Below are 21,594 nucleotides of genomic sequence, written 5' to 3' on the forward strand. Positions count from 1 at the left end.
TTAGTAAGATTAGTAAGAAGTAAGATTGTAAACTGGAAACTGCGCATGTAAAGAATAAACTTAAAAATCTATTTCAAATATCTTATCATTTGAAAGCTAACATTATTAGAACGAACTAAGCTATCGCACAACTGCTGTGCAACTAAACAGTTGAAGTGGCTGCAAACAATCGACAATCGCAGAACAGTTGTGCAATTGTTTCGTCAAAGGTTTGCGTCCACTTTTAGGCTAGATTTTTTAATTCCGTGTGTTCTAAGTCGCGAGTACAAGTTGTAACTATTAATATATAAATATTCAAATAAGCTTTAAATATAAATACCAGACGTATATCGAGTTTAAGGCTATTCACACTTTACAAACATCAGTAACAGTTCTATTGAGGCTGCGCGTGGGAACTCGATTGTATTGCCCACGCGCATTGAATTATTTAATCATTGTTAACTAAGTTTGTAAATTGAAAAGAGCACACATAACACAATAACACGAGTAACGTATGATTCAATTATAATTTTGTACTTGTCGGTTTTCGTTAGTAAGCCTATTTTATTTTCATGAATTTCCGACCCATAAATATAAATAAAGCTAGCTCGTGATTCCTTCCGCGTGATATTAAAAAAAAATAACTAGTCAATATGTTTTTGCAAACTATCCTCTACATGTATGCCAAATTTCATCAAGATCCGTTTGGCAGTTTAAGTTACAAACTCTAACAAACATCTATCCAATTATACTTTCACATTTATTAGTAAAAAGATTAGTCGAATTGTTTATTTTAAACAAAATCGATTCTTTAAAAAATTTTATAATCATTTTCGATTCCTTAACTCGATGAAAAACCATAAACAAGCCAAAAATATATAACCTTCTTTAGCACATAGTTTCACTTAAATTCACAACAGTGTGGGAACGTCATGAGGTCAGTTAGGTCCGCCAGCACAGCTGTCCGCGTAACGGTCTGTGCGACGTATTCAGGATTCGAACCCGGGTCGCACGCAGCACGCATAACACGTGTCCAACATAACACTGGTTAACACCTGTCGTGTTACCATATATGTGAGTAGAATTGTGTTTGTTATATTTCTATAAAATTCAGGATATATATGCATTAACACTATCGGATATGAATGTGAAATACTGGCAACTGGGTAACCTTCTTGTTGGCAACACTGGTAAGAACTTTTAAAAAGTTAAACTAGTATTTTTCATTGTTTGCAGTATCGTGACGTCATTATCAACCGTGCCTTCAAGGACTTCTGTCGTTAGTTGTAGCGTAACTTTCTTTCCTTACTAACTTTCGCCCGGGACACCGTCCGCGTGGAATTAAAAACATAGTAGCCTATGTGTACTTCCAGACTATCCTCTACATCTATGCCAAATTTCATCGCAATTCTTTCAGCAGTTTCGACTACAAACCCTAACATCCATCTGACCTTACGCATTTATAATATTAAGTAAATAGTAAGATTATTAACCAAATAATTTAAGTCTATCGTACTACACTAAGGGTCTTCCTTAGTGACCATTAAAGGAATTAGGGTGCATTAAGAATTACGTAAATCTTACAAACACATTACAACAATCGATATGTAATAAATTGAATGAGAGTTCAATGACCGTGATGCAATGGCGGTGGCACCATGGAACAGGTTAGGTTCCGCTCCAACGAAACGCCCTGCACAGATTAGATTACTTCGTTAAACGGATACAGCCTTACCGTACTAAAGGCAACCTTTCAAGTCTTGTAATATAAAAACATGTATGCTTTATAAACCTAAGATCGCACATCTGAAACTAAACTATGGCACAACTGTTTAGTCTCGCTTTGATTCCTAGGAGCTTATATGGAGGCGGAGATTTTTAGTTTTGCAACGAAACAGTTGAATAGGCAGCGAAACAATCGACAATCGATGTCAATATAATCTTTTTTGACGATAAATCAAACAAAACCTGCTCAAAGTTAATAAAACAGTTGACAAAATAATTAACACATCGACGACAATGCGCGAGTCGCATTCTTTTGTTTTATGGTCGACATGCTACCGGCCAATGTTGAATGCCGCTCGTTTGTAATTTTACTAATTGAAAAGAATCGGCAAAATTGCACTTGAAATAATGCCCGTCACGCCATCAGCCCACGACTTTATTTTTTTAGAGATAAAATTAACAACGAATGATGTGTCACTTATGCAAATTATCGAAATATAAATATTAAAAACATCACTTTTGTAGGCATTCTAATAGTTAACAATATGCCTCGGCAAATTACAAATGTGCGGATTTCACAATGTGTTAGTGGTACAGCATTGTATGGACACTTCTCGGTATACTGAATAAGTCCATCCATATTTTTTATGATTTATGAAACAGCTTTCGATGAGTTCCAAGAAAGTGCGCACCTGCCAATTGCTTTATCTTTACTTTTTACAGCGATTATGTAACGTAAAGATAATTTATTTATAGCTTTACGTTTAATTAAGTCTTTTAAAAAGATGATTTATTTCTTCATACTTAGAATGGACTTCAATTATCAGTGAGTATTTACGCTTCAGGTTCTAATTGCTTTACAATGAGAGAAATAAAATTTAATTTTAACCCAAGTCGGCTCTACTATTCCTTCAATGACTTGTGTTTACACTTCTAGATAAATGGCATGCTTTTATTCATCTAGTCTTGTTATCAGGCATTTTTCAAACATTTAGGAAATTTACGTAGTGTTAAAATCGCCTTGTTTATTAGGTGCGAAGTACTTTATGTAAATTGACTTACAGCCCGCATGTTTATTTTATTTACGTAAACAGTTACCATGTACCTAATTCAATAAAAAGAACGATACATTCTATTCTATTATATTCTAAAACCGCTTATATTATACTGACAACAATTTTATGGGTTTTAAATTTTATACATGTTCATACAACGAATAATATTCTATCGTAGCGTTGTAAACTAATTTAAAACGGTGTTATTTGCAAGGAATGTTGGGTTTAGTAAACAATGAGGTAATGTCGAATTTTACATACGTTGTATTTGAATAAATGTTTTACGAATATTAAATGTGTATTTAGTGAATATGAAACTGATATAACAAACTCTTAGTTAAAAATTGTTGAAATTCCACACGAACAGCAATTTATATCTTTAAATAAACTTACATTTAAGTTGATTGTTGGTATTATAAAACTGCATACAATTTCATTCAAAAGTACAATGTAATTGGCGTCATTAACTACAAGCAGCTTGTTAAAATAACACCGTTTATTGGATACTCAGTTTAGTATATGCTTCAAATATAGCTAAACTATTTTACTATTGCCATATCAGGGGTGGTGAACCTTTATGCATCAAATTATTACGTCAATTACATAGCGTTCGTTTTTGTCCGTCTTAGACGTGCCCAAAATATTGTGTCTTGTACCATTTATGGCACGCGTGCCAGTGGTTCGCTACCCCTGCCTTATAGAGTCTGGTCGCTTACAAAATATTTTTATGAATAATATTACAGAGAGATGTTTTAATATTTAATAAAAACTAGCTGTCCCTGTGCGACTTCATCCGCATAAAATTATGAAAATTTTATTGTTTACATGTGTCAAATTATCAATTGCAAACGTCAAAATGGCATGACATGATGAAAAACCATGGCAACCTTGCTTCCTTGATGTTGGCAGCAAATTATGGTCTTCTTTCCCACATTAGGGTTTTTATCCAAAATATTTACTCCCAAGTTTAATGGCGTGAAAATATATAGCCAAAAGCGTGACGTAAGTGTAGGGCTTTTTATTAAAAAAATAATTATTCAAAGTATGCTGTAATTGCTGACATCTTAGGCAACAAAGAAGTGTTTGTTTACACTTTATTATAATAGTATAGATATATTTTCCATAATGGCGTTGACCTATTCTTTAGTTTTTATAAAACAAAAAGTATCTTCTAGAATTTTAATAAATAAATTGTGTGATTTATAAATGTTTACTATATGTTTTCATGTTAAACAGTATAGCACTTTTAAATAGATATAAGAAAAGCTACCCGATTACGAAATATCCGTTCATCCAAAGTATTTTTAGGTTATGGGTCATAGTGATTTCTTTATAGCGCGAACACACTTCCTCTACGAATTTACCCTAACTGGAATGTTACAAATTGGGTTTCATTCCACACATTCGGAGTTTTGTTTATCTCAATTAAATCGAACATATTAATTTGAAATTAGAAATAGTAGATGTAGGTGGTGATGAGATGAAAGATGTTAAAGATGACTCTCTTTTACAACACTAGTGATGACCTTCCCTCATCAGCTTTTCTGATCAAACCTACATTACGTGAAAGAGCACATTTTTTTAAACATGTTGTAACCGGGTTGCCTATTGCCTGGCAAGGCTATGTTTAATTGATCTCTGAAGTTGTCAATTTTTGGAGCGACAAAATAGAGGCTTATCGATTTCCTCATGAAATTATACTCAAAATGAAGGTATTAATGTACTTAACACAATGGTATAGGGTTGCCTCACCAAAATACGGCAAGAGATTTCACTTATTTCACTTCAGCCTTATTCCAAAATGTACAGCCATAAGTGTACCGTTCAGATAATATTTTAACAACGAAATTTTTGCTTTCAAAAAAATATTCTAATACATACACGAAGTTCGCGAAGAAGCTCTTTTGCTTAATGTAGTATGGATTTGGAAATTAAAAAAAGGTTGGATGTTTTGGCAAAACACTGAAACGAATCTTGAATACTTCGCTTCGTAAGCGCCAGTTAAAATGTGATAGACGTCATTTGTATGAAATTTAGAGTTCAAACGTGGCCTCATCATTTAAAACACTGTTACCTTAAATTAAGTTTCAGTATTCGTTAGTGAGTACAGTTAGTTTGAGAGTCGAAACAATTTTAGAAGATCATCTCACGCTTCGTAACAGCAAAATCGAAAGTAAGCATATAACAGTTCTGTAGATTATACCACATTTAAGTGGTCAGTATCGGGTAAAGTTACTTAAGGTTCCGCTTGTATATTTAAGATATTCTTCTATTGTATTAAAAAAAATATTAAGTAGCCTATGTGTTTTTCCAGGCTATGCTCTACATTTTTGCCAAATATCATCGAGATCCTTTCAGCTGTTTAGGTTACTACCTCTAATAAAAATCTATCGATCTAATCTTTCGCATTTATAATATCTAGATTTACATATAATTAGTCAATCCTTTTAATCAAATTGTTTAAGGAATCTGCCATCTCGAAGGTAAGGTAGAGGTCAAATAATATCATTTATAAAAACAAGTGTAACTCATAAGTACAACTGTATTTATCAGCAAGGTTCAGTGAGGTTATCAGCAAGCAGTAGCAAACTGCATGCGACATTTCTGTCTCAAAGGTAATGAGAATATTGCAAGGTTGTGTACTAATAATGTAAATAACATTGTTGGTTTATTTATACTTGTGATATGCAGATTTTAATTATGTACGCAATGAGAAGTAGACATTTTTTATGTTAATGTCGACTAAGTTAATATTTATAATACGTAATTCTCACATTAAGACTATCAACTTTTAATATTGCACACGACATATTTAACCCGATCTTTACGACTAAAAACATGCGAGATCCAAACAACGTTAATTATATCAGTAATTGAACGATCGACTTCAGCATAACCTCGTTATGATGCTTTATTCACAGGTCAAGAGTTTAAGATTGAATAATTAGCGGCAAAATTAGCAAGATATTCTGTAATTTAAAATAAGGGCTACTGTACACGGTCAGATAAAATCGATCGGCGTAGTGCTGGGAACAATGTTACAGTTATACACAAAGCAATCAGTATGACAGTAAAAAGTTCATCCATCCAATTCTGAATACTAAACAACACTGAACTTTGAACTAGTCACTCGTACGCGTAATATTAGCTAACTGCTTTTTGAACCGGAACAGTAACGCAATAGTACGCCAGCGCAGGATTTAGTATTACACAATTCTTTGTGTCACCGTACTCATATGAATAGGGGGACCAACTAGGCTTGTGGTAATGTCCTGTTTATTGCTTGAATACAGTACTGTGGGAGCTCTTCAATGTCGCATTTTGAGTTCAAAATTAATCTCAATATAACTGAGTTTTCACTGCTTACAAATTCATCTAAAATTATGTATATTGTGTTGACGTCGCCTTAACACAGGTAGTTGTTACCCGGTAGAGCGCGGTCCCCGCTACCCGGTCACGCTCCGGCGCCGCTTGCGGTCTGCGGTAACATGCCTTTAGGAACCAGTATAATTTGAACTCGGTAATCATATTTTGTATTTAAAATTTGTGTAACACGGAATAGTTATCATAAATGATCATGATAAAAATTGAAATTTAGGATGTGACGTCACAACTAGTAACAATGTCGTAAATTTATTAAATTTAAGAAAGTTGGTATTTTTAGAAGCTGTTTTGGTTTTTGTTCTATGTCTTTAGTTAAAAACTATTCGGTACATATTTTGATTGCGTGCTTTTTAGGGACTCAATTGTTCTCTGTTCCTATAAGCATACCATCGCGAACACTTCTGTTTCAATCACGCAAGGGGACTCCGAACATTGCCCTCTTCGTTGCCCTTTACCCGTTGCCTGTTAAAATATATGCAATTAAAACGTTTGTTTGGCAACATAACACGCTCCATTAGACACGACACGCAATTATTATTTCCAAATACAAACATATCAATGAATGTTTACAAATTGAAAGAAAATACACGCTATACAAGCTTGAGAAATGGGTAGACACGTCTAACAGATAACAATAAAGAGATTACCGTTTTAAAATTCGATAAAAAAAACACTGTATTTTTTAGCTTTAATGTAAAATTGTATTTTTTTAGGTAGCAAATGAGCTAGTGACCACCTGAATCCACCGAAATGGAAAGCGACTGCTGCCCATAACCATCCGCAATTGCAGATGCGTTGCCTACCCTTAATTGATGGAGGAGACGCGTTATTCAATTTGTGTAATACTTTGATTAAATGCACGATGTGACTTCTATTATTTATTTACTACCTTTCGCCCGCGACTCTGCGTGTAATTAAAGTCAAGTGACTGAAAGTTCATGATCATTCACGAGCAATTGTATCAATTTGTCGTATCGTGACCGTCACGTGAGCGACTTTGAATGAGTTCACCTTGGTACAATAAAATGAACTCGCTACATTGTTTCCAAACGACTTGATACTGATTTTTGTTTAGTATTAGACAAATTTATTTATACTATAAATTCCACGTTAGTTAGCTAGCTGTAGGTTCAGGATTTATAAAATGATTCCAGCTTTTTTTGTATGTGTTAATTTTAAAATTCCCTAGAATTTAAGGCAAGCAACAGCAAAAGTGCTAATTGTTTATAAAACATTTTTTTTTATTTAACGTTGAGAAATAAAAACTCGTCAGATTATATTACGAATCGTTTTAAGAAAGGTTTCTTTAACTTTTAAAAGCTAAGTTCACAACATACGGAAGTAAATCGTTATTATGTTACGTTTAAGTTACACCTTGTTGTAATTATCTAATGACTGACATGTTTAGTTCTAGATTGTTCTAAGAATCAAAATTAGATCATAATGCTAGTTAGATTATTTACTTATGTTAGACTTTAATATTCCTACTCGATATTACCGTAGTCTAGCTGCTGGAATCAAACTTACGACCATTTGATCACTTGTACGATAATTAAGCTTTTGGTGTTACCAATTCTAAGAAGTTCCTTATTGTGTTCTTTAACACTTTTGCCCTTATCACTAACCTCATTGTTTTAATCTCTCTTGCCCTTATTCTGTGGCAAGCGCACTTTTCCTTATCAAGCATTTCCTAAAGTTCCTAGCCGCATTATTCACTTATCTCGCAATTCTTTACTTAGCCCTTAAATCACCGCATGTACGTACACATACTCTGTCCCACTTACATCACATGTATAGCCGTCAGTTTCCACTGTAGCGCATACAGACGTTATAAGTGATTACATCATTCCATTGAATTCAGTGTTAGCTTCTTTCAATAACTGAAGGGAACTTTCGAATAGTAACCGTTATAAAAAGTTATCGTAATTTAAAAATCGAACGCGATCAATGAAGGATGACGGTTGCAGCTGCGTTCAGGAATTCGTTGAGAAATCGCGCGCTTTTGAATAATTTATAACGACGCGCGTCAACGTTTGCGTTTTGCCAGTTCAACGAACACGACCGGCGCAGAGGCAGAAAATTATAGATTATTACCAGAGGTAAAAGGTTTAGCAATTTTAAATAGGATTCTTTTATTCTTCGTACTAATGAGATGCTAAAACATATTGTCGCAGTAAAACTCACGTTTAAAAAATAGTTCTGTTTGACAAATACATTCGGAAAAAACATAGATTAACTATCGCAAACAGATTGTAATTCTGTTTGCTGTCTACCAACATCAAGCTGACATTGAACGATTTATGAATAAACAAATACTTATAAATAAAAATAATAACGCCAAGTTAATTCCGGTATATAAATGAATTTCAATAAATTTACATCAAGTGAAAACAAAACTAGTAAGACAATTATATTCAACACGAAGGAACATCAATAAATCTTAAACCCGCTGGCTTATGCAGATTAACATAGTTTTTTTTTTAATTCATAGACAAATGTCAACAGCTCTGTTGACTTCGAGCAGACCGGTCGTGTGCATAATATAAAAAGTTTAAATAACGCGAGGAATGCAGTCCCACGGGGTGGCCGCTTCAAAGATCAAACTGATAGGCAGACAATGCTTCTGCATTCCTAGATGGAACAGATTCACAATATTTAAGGGAAACATTCCATGAAAACTAAACTTTAAATTGATTAAACAAACTTTAAAAGGTTATGTTTTCAAACTTTATGACTTAATTATAATTTACACTTCATTCAACAACTGTGAATGGTAACCTGTATTGTTTGAATTTATTTATAAAATGAATAATGTAGTTATCGTAAAACTTTTTACATAATTGTCCCACTACATATTAAATGTTATCCTTTTACAGAAATCATTATTTCATACTTAGTACAGAGTTTTATCTGTGCTAAGAATATTAATAGAAGAATGTTACCTACCCAAGCGGAATCGGCGGGAAGGCATCGAAACACTACCAACATTTAACACTTCACTAATCACAACATTTCCGCACGGCCTACGCCATTTCGAATTTATAAAAAAGTTAACTATTCGGCGTTCGATTTTTAAAAACAAATATTTGAATAAAGAACAAGATGCGGGCGTTCAAAGTCATATCGTACGAGTCACTAAGTAACTTGTATAGAACTAAAGTGATGTGAATCATTTTCAATCTATTATTATGCGTGGCAAGTGACCGCGTGTCAAGAGCGAGGATATATCTATGTGCGCGTCTACGATGTTTTATTATTATTTCTAATAGAGTAGCTTTGATCGCTACAGCTTGTGTTTTGTGTCCATCCATCGAACTTCGCATAAGAGCCAGCTGTTTCTTATAATCGTTTAATTCTACATCCGTTGTGTAAAGGCATGCGATAATAATACTATTTAAGCTTCATAAATATTCTAACTTACTGTAATATTCCATAGAATTCATGGTTTATTACCTTAACTGTTAACATTATTTATTACTTAAGGGTTGAGAATTTAAATCATTTCTTACATTTTAAATAAACAAATGTTTTCTCTAATTTTAACAATAAACCTTTACTTAAAGTTTTCTTGTTATATAAACATTTTAATTATAAGAACAATACAATTATATAAATGTAACCGTAACATAAACACACAGACAAAGCAACACAGACATAATATACAAAACACACACGATGACCGGAAGCCGGTTCAACCACACATACAAAATATGTGTATGTCTTTATGTATGTGTGACCACAGACCGCTCACTAGACACCTGGTATAGTACCATTCAAAATTTATGGAGGTTTGAAAGTATGAGACTGCACAGAACACAACTGTAGGTAATGTTACGAAATACGGGATACGCATACATCTTTGCGTATAGATTACGTACTTTACTCGCTAAAGTCTAGAGTAAGATACATTCTTGTTCCTAGACGTCATCGTAATAGGAATGCGATTGTAGATACGTTGAATTTACTATTATTTACACATTCAATATGAATATCGACCTTATTGGAAAGAACTTAAAGTCTTAATTTGCATAACCGGAGGTAAAGCTTAAGGACGGTATCTTATCTCTTTGATGTTTTGTCCGTAGTTTAGCATAAGCTGTATTTTCTATGAATAGTTTCTAATAGCATAAGCTTTTAAGTAGCATTGTTCTATGGCTTTAAACCTTGTGCCTGTAAGTTTCATTAATAGATTTTACAGATAGCTTTGTTTTGTGTTTACTTTACTTAGATTTTTATTCCGACAGTAAAAAAATGATTTTAACTCATAAAGATTTGCAGCGATTAAAACATACTATTGGTTTAGGTTCGATAATAAATTAAGTCATAATTAAAATCATACTAATATTATAATGCGAAAGTTTGGACGGATGGATGTTAGAGTTTGTAGATTAAACTGCTGATCCGGTCTGAATGAAATTTGGCATAAATATAGTCTGGAAGAACATATAGGCTGCTTGCTTTTGTTTTTTTTCTTTAATTCCACGAGTAAGAAATAATTGTACTGATATTCCTTTCTTTGTTCATCTTTTTTAAAAAAATAAACAACGTATTAAGTCATCAATTGGAGCAAAGAAGCATTGCGAAGCTTGTCAATGAAGATCTCTTCCTGTCAAGTTGTTATGCAAAGCGCGTCTCTAACGCGCGTAAAAACTAGTACATCTAAGTTCTGTAACTTCACCAGCTTGCGAGAATATTAACAAAAAACAATGTTATAACATAATCATGATCGATCTGTTGCCGTAATAATATAGGATTGTACAAGCAATCAATGCGGAGGTTTTTATTTATTTACTAGCTTTCGGCCGCGATTTCGTACGCGTGAAATTAAAAAAATAGTAAAAAAATACCAAGCCTATATTACTAAGTGATAACATAACTTTTTAATGGTGCAAGAAACTTTGAAATCGGTTTAATAGTTTTTGAGTTATTTCAAAACATACAAACATCCAAAAATACGAATCTTTCCTCTTTATAATAATAAGTATAGATTTATTCTTTGATCAACATTTTTATTGCTCTTTGAAATTAATTATTCCGATCAAATTACAAATGATAAGTTACGTTCTGAAATAACCTAAATATTGTAGTGTTCGAGTAATTAAGATAAATAACAAATCGATGATTGATTTACAGTATAAATGCAAGTCAACAAAGTTAGATATGCGTGTTTGCTAAACGTTGTGGCTTTAGATGAAGTCGGACTTAATCCATTTATTACCGCCCTAGTTTTTGTCCGACTATAGGGTAATGTATCGGATGATGTATGTTTCTAAAGTGTGCATCATCACCAACACTATACGTCCCCTCTGAGGGTCTCGGAGCCTACCCTAAGTTAGGGGTCCATTTAATAGTCTGATTTGTGCAAAAAAGAATTTTAAGACTGTTAATGTTGGTAAAAAAGGACGAAGAGATATGGTTGGCAGTTAAACACTAGATACAATCTATTCTTCCAGACCATTTTGTACATTTTTGCCTTCGAGTTCCTTTTTCATCGAGTTCCATTCAGCCGTTTAGGCTGCAAACTCTAACAAACATCCATCCATCTAAACTTTTGCATTTATAATATTAGTGATATTTAAAATCTTTGTTTCTAATGACAGAAACATTTTTTGCTTATCGTTTCACTTGGGTGCAGGTAAAACTGTTACCGCAGCGGATGTCGCTTTGGAATGCAAAAAGTAAAAAAAGATGTCTCGTTTACCGCTAGACTTACGATTTTTTTTTGTTATCTTCGGTAATTTTTAATGAAAACTCCTTTTGTGAATCTTCCGTGATGATTCGATTATTAATTTCTATCATTTGCAGTAAACTATATATGATCATAAGTTTCCCCGTTAATTAAAACAAGCTTCTATACTACAACAATGATGTAACTAAATTATTTAAACTTTCGTGAAACATTTTATAACTAATTATTTTACGGCGTACTCATGTCATACTTTTTTGCGGTCGCAACGCGATACATCATTAACCCTCGCCCTGAAAAAGGACCCTAGCAGGGTCTAAAACACCGAAAAAAAAGTATGACGTGAGAAAGCCGTAAAATAATTAGTTATAATGATGTAACCGTTCACGGCATAGTTACATTAATTTCAGCATATTACGTGAATGTATAAAATGGTAAGTATTTCCGCATTGCATTACTTTACAAAGCGCTATCTACAATCTTATGACTACCACAATATGTTTTTTCGTTTTGATGACGCAATTATAGAATGAACACTTTCTTCTATACCGGAAGATTTGAAATCATACTTTAACAACAGTAATTGACTTTTGTTACCTAATAGTTAGCAGATTTCCAGTAAGTTACTAGACCTAAAGTTATTGAAAGTATCAGAGTTTTTTTATGTATTTTAATGAAAATAATACCACCACCGAATTAATCTAAATGATAAAGTGTATGCGCATTTACAACACATTTACACATTTCAGGGTGAATCGGCAGGAGCTGGCGCATCTATCCTTCGGCCGCGTCTTCACTTAGCTTAGGTGGAATCGTGTTCAAGCGTTGGTTTATTTATGTTAAAAAATACTATGCAAACTTCAAATATAAATGCTGTACTTAACTTGAAAGTAAATATTTCTATACCAAGACTGAATTACAATACATAACGAATGAGATCATCAAGCCTAAGCTCACCGCGCCAAAGCCCTCCCACACATAAAACGTAAAAGGTACCAACTACCTAATACAAATATTTCCATGTTTATGGATGAACCCAAATTTGTAAAGGTACCATTTGAGGATATCAAACATGGTCTGTATTTTAATATTATTAAAAATATATACGCAAAGGACCGTTCGATCAAATTATACCATTACCGCCTCTTGTTTGTATCTTTGCACTAAAATCTCTATCTAAAAGCTATTCGTATGGGGCCTAATAAATCTGCATTCTAAGTTATAAATACGCCATTGGCTGGGGGCTTCTTCCTTATCTTCACGTCCTTATTCTAATCTCATAGAGTTGGCGTAGAGTCCTTCATGTGAAAAAAGGTTGATATGTCTTCCGTTCTATATGTCGTCACTACCTACGTGACAAAAATTTTTTCATACAATAACTTTCAAAGCCTACTTCTAGCTGTGTACCCTTCCACCCTCATATCTTAAACATCACCGACTATTGGCTCATAAGACAAGCAACAAAAGAAAGACAAGTTATTTAAAGATGGGACTATCACAGGTCAAACGATAGTAACATCTACGATTTCTCCTATTAAAAGAAATGACGCCCACAACGCCGTAAGCAGGGCAACAGTAGGAGCTACACCTCATACAAACCATTTAACCTCTATAAAGTAGCAGTTTGAGAAGCGCCATTGAAACTGGTTATACAAGTTCGGTCGACACGCAGACGTTTATAATTTTGTTATTAAAGGAAAGTCGAAAACACCACGTTAAAGAGAAATGCCACTATTAAAGAGTATGTTAAAATATTGCGATATTTATACGGTAACAAAGTCGAAGTAACAAGTCGATGATGACATTATGACGTAGAGTCTAGTCAAATGGTTTATTTCTAGTAGAATTTAAGTTTTCATATTTGAGCGTTAAAAAAAATAGGCACATAATACTCTCAAGGATAGACAATGTTGTCTCATATGAACATAGTCCTATAAACAAAGCAAATGTTTATAGAATTTGTTTACTGTATAGCCTTTGATTTAGTTTTTTTGCTCTTATATGTACTTAATCGTTTGGTTCCTCACCCATCTATTTTAGCAAGGAATATTTATCTTAGCGTTTTCAATATCAAATCATTGTTTCTATTTATGTATTAACATTATATTGGTTGTTATAAATACAATTTTTTTTGGCGTTAAATATTAATAAAGCGGTAGCATACATAATCAACTGACATTCACAAACGGTACACAACAGATGCTGTAATAATAGCGTAGAAAGGACGACAACTAGACAACATTCTGATATTGTTAGCATGCACAATAAACACGACGTCATTAAGGTTGCGGATATTAGGGCTGTGCATAAAATTAAAAACGTAAATATAATTGAACATCAAAAATAGGGCTGTGCTAATAAATACGATTTCTTTTCTCGATTTCGATATATCGCAGATACTAAACCACTACATTTTGCATCGTTCTTTCATCAAAGCAAAACTCGTAGACTTGTTGCGTGTAACATATTTGAATAACAGATGAAATGACCTCTTGGAATAACTTTCATATTTTATACATTTTAATATCATTGTTGTATTCATTAAACTAGCTGTTCCCGTGCGACTTCATCCGCATAGAATTATGAAAATTTTATTTTATTGTTTACATGTGTCAAATTATCAATTGCAAATGTCAAAATGACATGACATATAACAAACCATGGCAACCTTGGCAGTTGGCAGCAACTTATGGTCTCTTTCCCACATTAGGGTTTTTATCCAAAATATTTACCCCTAAGTTTAACGTGAAAATATATAGCCTAAAGCGTGACGTAAGTTTCGGGCTTTTTATTAAAAATGGAATTATTCAAAAATATGTAGTAATTGCTGACATCTTAGGCAACAAAGAAGTATGTGTTTACGCTTTATTGTATAGAAGTATAAATTGTAGCAATAACGATAACTTTATTAGCAGCAAATATCATGTAGTTCGTTGTAAAATGGCTGGTCGTTTCGCATTATCCGCTCGGTTCAGTGACTCATTGACGTAATACTAATTGTTTTTTACCGCAGAAACCACAAATAGCTATGTCACAAGCTGTGGATTAATCTCAACGATAAGAACGATCTAATAATACCAGCCATTTTAATTAGAAAGTTTCCTACATCTTATAAATTCTATAACCATGTTTATTGTAAGAATTATAAAACAGTAACCATTTTTAATACATACAGGAGTACCGAGACGAATTTATAATATGTTTAATCTAGGCAATACCGCTAGATATGACCTCTACTGTACTACCTCAACGAATTGACCACTTATGATTTATAATTACAAACCTCAGTGTATGTACAAATGTTGGCATACATTCTTATTTATCAACAAAGAAATAGGTCTTATACTAAAAAAGTGGCTTAACAGCGATAATTATATACTGTGTAGCTTGTATTGAATAATTTAACTAAAGGGAACTGTGCAAAGTAAAGGAGATAAGACTTTCTGTTGTTTTTCAGCCTAAAATTAGTATGAAGTCTTTTCACTATTAGTATAACAGCATTAACAACCTCTGAATGGCAGTTCTTGTGATATACATTACTCGCATGATTCAAAATGAACTAAAATGTAAAAAAAGTTAATAATAATAACAGTATATATAGTCATTTTAAGCACGCAAGTAGTTATGATCATGTATCCGAGAGGCACTCTCGATGGCCTTCACGTGTCTTAACGAGGTTCTATTTAGTTGTAATCGACAAATGATTGGACATAAAAAGGCCTTGCATCTAGTGAAATCGTACATAAAATATAGTATCGTAATTAAAATACAGAAGAACCTTACGATGACTTAAAACATAAAACAACGTAGTGGTCTTTTTAAAGCTGATCAATATAGAAGCGCAATGTTTTTTTTTTCGTTACCTTAACTTTTCGTAAGCGTATCAAAGACATAGCATCTAGAGTCTAGAGTCTAGATTCTAGACAATAATACAGAAAGTTTCAAACACAATATATGTAAAAAGGTTTAATATATGACACAAACTTTGCGTGTAAAGTGACGCTTGACCCGAAAAGGCTAGAGCAAACGAAAGCCGGTCCCACGTGTACAAGGGCCGTTGACAGCCCGTGAGACCTTCGCCACTTCAACTGGTTTGTTTTCATTTTTTAATTTTACTCAGTGTTGCCATGACTCATTATGATTTAACACGCGATTTATAAAGTACAGTCACACGGACGTATATTAACGTTTCTGAGAACTTAGAAAATGTGAATATAAGTCTAACGATCAATACTGAAACGAATTTTATAACTTGACTTCGTAAGCACCGATTACAATCTGATAGTCATTTGTAAGGAATTTGTAATTTAAGAATGGTCTTCACACTTAAGAAGCTGTTAAATATTTAAATTACGTTTCAGTATTCGGCCGAAATAAGCCTTCATGATAAAAACTCAATAAGTATGACATTCAAGGGACATGACTTAAGCAATGAAACAAAGTTTCCGTATGTCTTCGAATTATAAAAATTAAAAACATTGTTTATTGCATTGTGCGTGAGTGTACACATGTATATGTTTCTTACGCTAGTTCTTATGGTAAAAACATTGAACAGCGTTTGCAATTTTTCACTCGTGTGTACATTGCTGCTTTTCACCAGTATAGTGGAATATATGACTTGCATGACATGCATTACCGGAAGCTTTACAAGTCAACGGACATTGCCATAGTCACTGTTAGAATTGACTTTCTTATACTATTTATAAACACATTTAGAAAGTTAGATTTTTGCTGTTGAATAAACTTTGTTTAACAAAGAATGTAATATATGGATATTTATTATAAAAATTACCTGAACCGCTTTAATCGGAATATTTGTTATCTTTACATTAGCTACTGTTGTTTAATATAGTATAGAATTTTAGAGTATTAGTCCAGCTTTGCCCAGCAGAAGTAAACATTTTAAGTATTACTCCTAAGAAAAACATTAAAATATAAAGACTAAGCTTGCGTGCCGGAGGCCTAATTTTAGTCCCTTCCCTTCCTACATTTTACTTATCAGGAAAGGATGGGAAAGATCAGTGAATTTGATAGTGGAGGAGATGCATAGGAAGGTTATTCTTTATATTTGTGTCTCCTCCTCCGTCGATTAACGGTAGGCAACTACACTTTGTGGATGTCCACGATCAGGGGTCGCTGCGTCTTTTTGGCGGATTCATGTGGCCGCTCTCTCATTTGCCACCATATAGTATAGAAAAAGCTAACTTAGTGTTAGAACAAAAAGTATAACACTATGCTTTAATAAAATTGTTTCAACAGTGGAAACCCACTGTTAGACTGAGTTCTTGTAAGATGTTTTGAAAGTCAACGGATGCAGAAGCGCATTTTATAGTCAATCAACACGTCAAAACTTGCGATATGAAAGTTTCTGCATCATGCATCGGGAAATTGGCTGTTCTCAACACGCTTACTGCATCGTGTTAGTTATAAAATTATTGCGGTAAAAACTTTGTATAGCGGTTTTGTTGATCAGTAATTTTTTTCGTATCAATTCAGCTTATATTAAGGATTCGTGCGTTGTATACGGTAAATTTAAATAGTGCACGTTATCAATAAAGAGTTTACCTTGATAATGTATGTAGCTTCAAATATTGTCAGTTTTTCTGCATACAAAAACAACCTAACAGTTTTTCTTGCATATATACTAAAAGATGAGGTAATAATTAATTGTGTATTTAACAGACACAAGCTCTTTTGTTTTCTAAACTTATTCCTGTGTTGAAACATGTATTACCGATTTAATTTTAGTCAATACATTATCTATTATTGTTTTATCGATGTTTATTCGAATGAAAGTCAAGGTTAATGTGAAATTATGCATGTTTTGTTTATCGATCAGAATTCTGCGCATCGATTCACTTATCAACACTCGATGATTACAATTTTGATATTGTTATTGATGTTTTTTTTAATCAACACAAAATCATTACTCTATCATTACTTGTTATGATAAGTTTCGGTTAACTGTTCCTTGTTCCTCGTAGATATGTTCATCATTTTACACAACTTTGATAGATTCAATATATAGTATAGTCCAATACCAATTACTTTTAGCGACAGGTTCCACTATTCCTTGTCGTCCTGTATAACAGTCTCGCTAGTGGAAGTGGGCACTTCAAATTTCTAACGAGATGGTTGTTCTTGTAATCTGCCCCACAAGTGTCGAAGTCACGGCACAACGTAGCGTGCGACACGGTGCCGGCTTTGATTAATATCGTTACCATTAAATTTGTAAAATATTTTAATATAAACCACAATTTGTAATGTCTTAACGGCCGCCCCAGATACCTGACTTTTCGGTTACAATTCGTTGTGGCCTCGTTTATAGAATTCTCCAAGTAATGTTAGATTGGGACCTAGATTACAAACATATAAAATAATATAAAGTTTATTTTATAACAAGTAAATCATGTTAAAATGTTATTGCATACTTAAATTAGACTAACTAATTAAATTAAAAGATAATTAACTGTCATCTGAACTACCTCAAATTCGTGGTTTTGGGAAAATTTGACAGTAAAATTATTTTCGCTCGTTTAAAAATAGGCAAATATTAATCATATCATCAGTCTGGAACAAAAGTCTAATCTTTTAGCTGACAGAATTGTCAGTTATCTGCACCAAATGTTTATCAAGATGTCAATCGAAACATATCAAGGTCGTTTCGAAACAAGACGATCTGCAAGAAAATCATTTTTTTATTTTCAAACATATATTGTTTCGTCATGTTTTAAACAGGATGAGTGTAGAGTAGTGCGTAATTTTTTTTCAAATTGTGGCAAAATCTTTGAAAGATACCCTACCTTTTGGGGGAAAGACAGTATTAGGTAATATACTAAACACTAAAACCCCCTTGGTGGTAATAATCGATCTTTAAAATAAATCCAAAACATCCTAATATATTTCGATTGACATAGCGATCTTTAGATCAGTTTTTAATCCAAACGTATCCAAATCACGGATGTGAAATGTAGTTCGAGATCGAATAACAATTGCAACAATAAACAGAATGGATATTAATGTTGCTAGATGGGTTTCATTGGATGTACATGTCGTTGAGTTTTATTTCCCACGTACTTTTTGTTACACACAATAAAGATACAAGCCATAACAGATTACATGGATTTACGTGGATTTTATATTATCTTGTTGGTATTACTAAAACGTCTGGAATTTTGTTACTTTGCTCTCTTGAACAAGTCCAAAAATCGGATCATATACAGAAATAAATTTTATTAAACATATTAGCTCCTGAACATATCATAGGCTTATATTGTGAGTACGTATATTTGCATAAATGAAAACTCTATTTGACTTCTCTTACCTATTTTAAAGACCCGTGCATACAGACAGCAGCTGCAAATACGGTGTTAAATTTACACATTAAGTGCAAAGCTCAGGGACAGCCTTGAACGCATCTTTTGTCAGAGTCCTTTCTAAAGCACATGTCGGCGCGGCGCGGTCGCCGGATAAGAAGTGACCTTTAGGGCCGGGGGCCGAGGGGCGGGGGACTGGTTTGACTGCATGCCTCCCCTCACATAAACGTGCAACGGAATTTATAAGGCCCGTGCGACTGCCTTCATATATCAGAGTTTCATTCAATTTTGTCTTTACCTTTTTGTTTTAGTCTCACGCATTCTTTATTCCTCTAGAAGCGTGAAAAGTGTAATGAGAAAAATGACTATTAAATTGACGACTATAAAAAAAAAATTTGTACTTTTTTAATTATACGTCAACCTGACTCTGAATAGTAGTATATAACATAACTTTTGCGGAATAAGGGTTTACCCTTAACTACACTAAAATAGAAATAAATTGTCGTCTGATCACTGGCCACTAAATGCATGTTAAATCTAAACTTAATTAAAAAACAAAAACGACAAATTTAAATTTAGAACGATATTCTAAATTGGTATCGAAGTTTGCAATGTTGCAAAACATTTCTAGCGTTATGCAAACTGACGCCACTAGACACAAATATTTGTATAATGTAAAGGTGATAATGCTCAGTCAGCTGCTCCGACTTAGGGTTGCCAGGTGCACTATACTGTATGTAATAGTAAAATACAATGTGTATATTTTATTATTAATTTTTATTCTTCATTTAATTTCACACAACACTGAATTGACACTCCTAAAATGTTTCAAACGCGTAATATTACCCGATTTTCTATTTGTAAAATGGTACTTGGGAATTGTTAAACTATTGTTAATAAGTAACTCCCATCTTTTGTTTTTACAATAAAACTTGTACTTTGCTGACGTGTTATGACATTGCCCTTTATTGAGTTTTCTGCACTTGGCGCCAGAAATAACCGCCCAAAGAGTACACATTTATACGGCCTCCTTGGTACCTACTGGCCAGTCTTATATTCGTTGCATCGATACTGTTAAGGTTTCAAAGAATAACAATAATGAATTGAAAACTTTGTGCATGTGAGTCACAACATTCGCAACCGGAATAATAATGTTTAATTAATAAGACAATACAGTACGAAACTATATTTTCTCATAAACATTTTCATTACTGCAGTAACACGCGAACCAAGTATGTACTTAAGAAGTCGCTACGTAAATAAGCAAAACATTTCTTTGTGTTTTAAAACATTATTTTTAAATCCGATTCGATATTTTTCTTTTACCTGATTATTTGTGTTTAAATAAATGGCAAAAACTGAGTTTTAGAATTGTAAATGGTATTGAAAAATAATTAAATGTAAAGTTATTTTACTTATAATTACTCTAAAACCACGACTAACTAGTACCGTTTACAATTGAACACTTTCACAAGGCCGCAATTTTCTCGGCGAAATAAGAAATTTGCAGTAAAAAAATGTTTTATTAGAATGAATGATTGTAGTAATTTCCGTTTCACAATCGCACTCTCTATTTCAATTTGAGTTATTTAAAAATGTTATTAAAGTATTTCATATTTATTTAAACTACTAGTATGTATTGAAAAAACTCAAAAACTACTTGGCCGATTTCAAAAATTCTTTCACCATTAAAATGCCATGTTATCACTGAGTAATATAGACTTTGTTATTTTTTTTTAATTTCACGCGGGTGAAGTTGCAAACAACAGCTATTTTAAACTATTTATACTTTTAATTACGCGTTTTGCGAAGAACTAAAATACCCAATAACCAGTCGGGAAATAAAATATTACGATTGTACAGTTATGTTTTAAGTTATTTTGCTATAACTTTATTATTTTATGTTATTTACACGATGTATAGTTTGATATATGTTGATTCATCAATTTATACCTAGTCTAATTGGCTTTATCGAAAAAATAATAAACATGCAAGCTATTGTTCATTTTTTAAATTAGTTTCCAGGCTAACGAAACGATTCTTATCGTACCTTTTTGTTTGGACGATCTACAATAAAAACTTGCAACATCGTGTAAACCAAACCTACCTACAGCAACAAAAGGGATTTAATTTAATTTGTGTTAAGCGAATGAGAAAATAATCGTGCTAGAAACAAATAAAAACCTTCAAATTTTAACATTTAATGCAACGAACAAAGCAAACTTGGAAAGTGTAAATGTTACCCAGGTCTAAATCATAACAAACACATTTTCATAGAAACATGCGTTTTGTTACTTCTACTCAATGGTCTCAGTTCTTAGCCAGAGTTTATCGAACTCTAACTTGCTAAAACTCACCATTTGAGCCAAAAAAGTCATCTTTATCCAATAAGTCATGCTGGAAACCATAAGCGGGCAACCATGCATGCGAACCCGGTGGTTCGGGCCAA

At 33.1% G+C, this 21,594-nt stretch overlaps 1 protein-coding gene across 1 annotated transcript in view; it reads right to left on the bottom strand.

Moving 5' to 3' along the window:
* The window catches only part of LOC106108078, a 59,550-nt gene extending 37,962 nt beyond the window's left edge, over positions 1 to 21,588 (bottom strand). The window contains exon 1 of the mRNA XM_013289157.1: positions 21,503 to 21,588. The gene's annotated coding sequence lies outside the window, so the exon portion shown is untranslated. The remainder of the gene's footprint in view (positions 1 to 21,502) is intronic.
* Positions 21,589 to 21,594: the final 6 nt, after the last annotated feature.

Source organism: Papilio polytes, unplaced genomic scaffold (genome assembly GCF_000836215.1).
Source record: "Papilio polytes unplaced genomic scaffold, Ppol_1.0 DF821845.1, whole genome shotgun sequence".
Classification (NCBI taxonomy): domain Eukaryota; kingdom Metazoa; phylum Arthropoda; class Insecta; order Lepidoptera; family Papilionidae; genus Papilio; species Papilio polytes.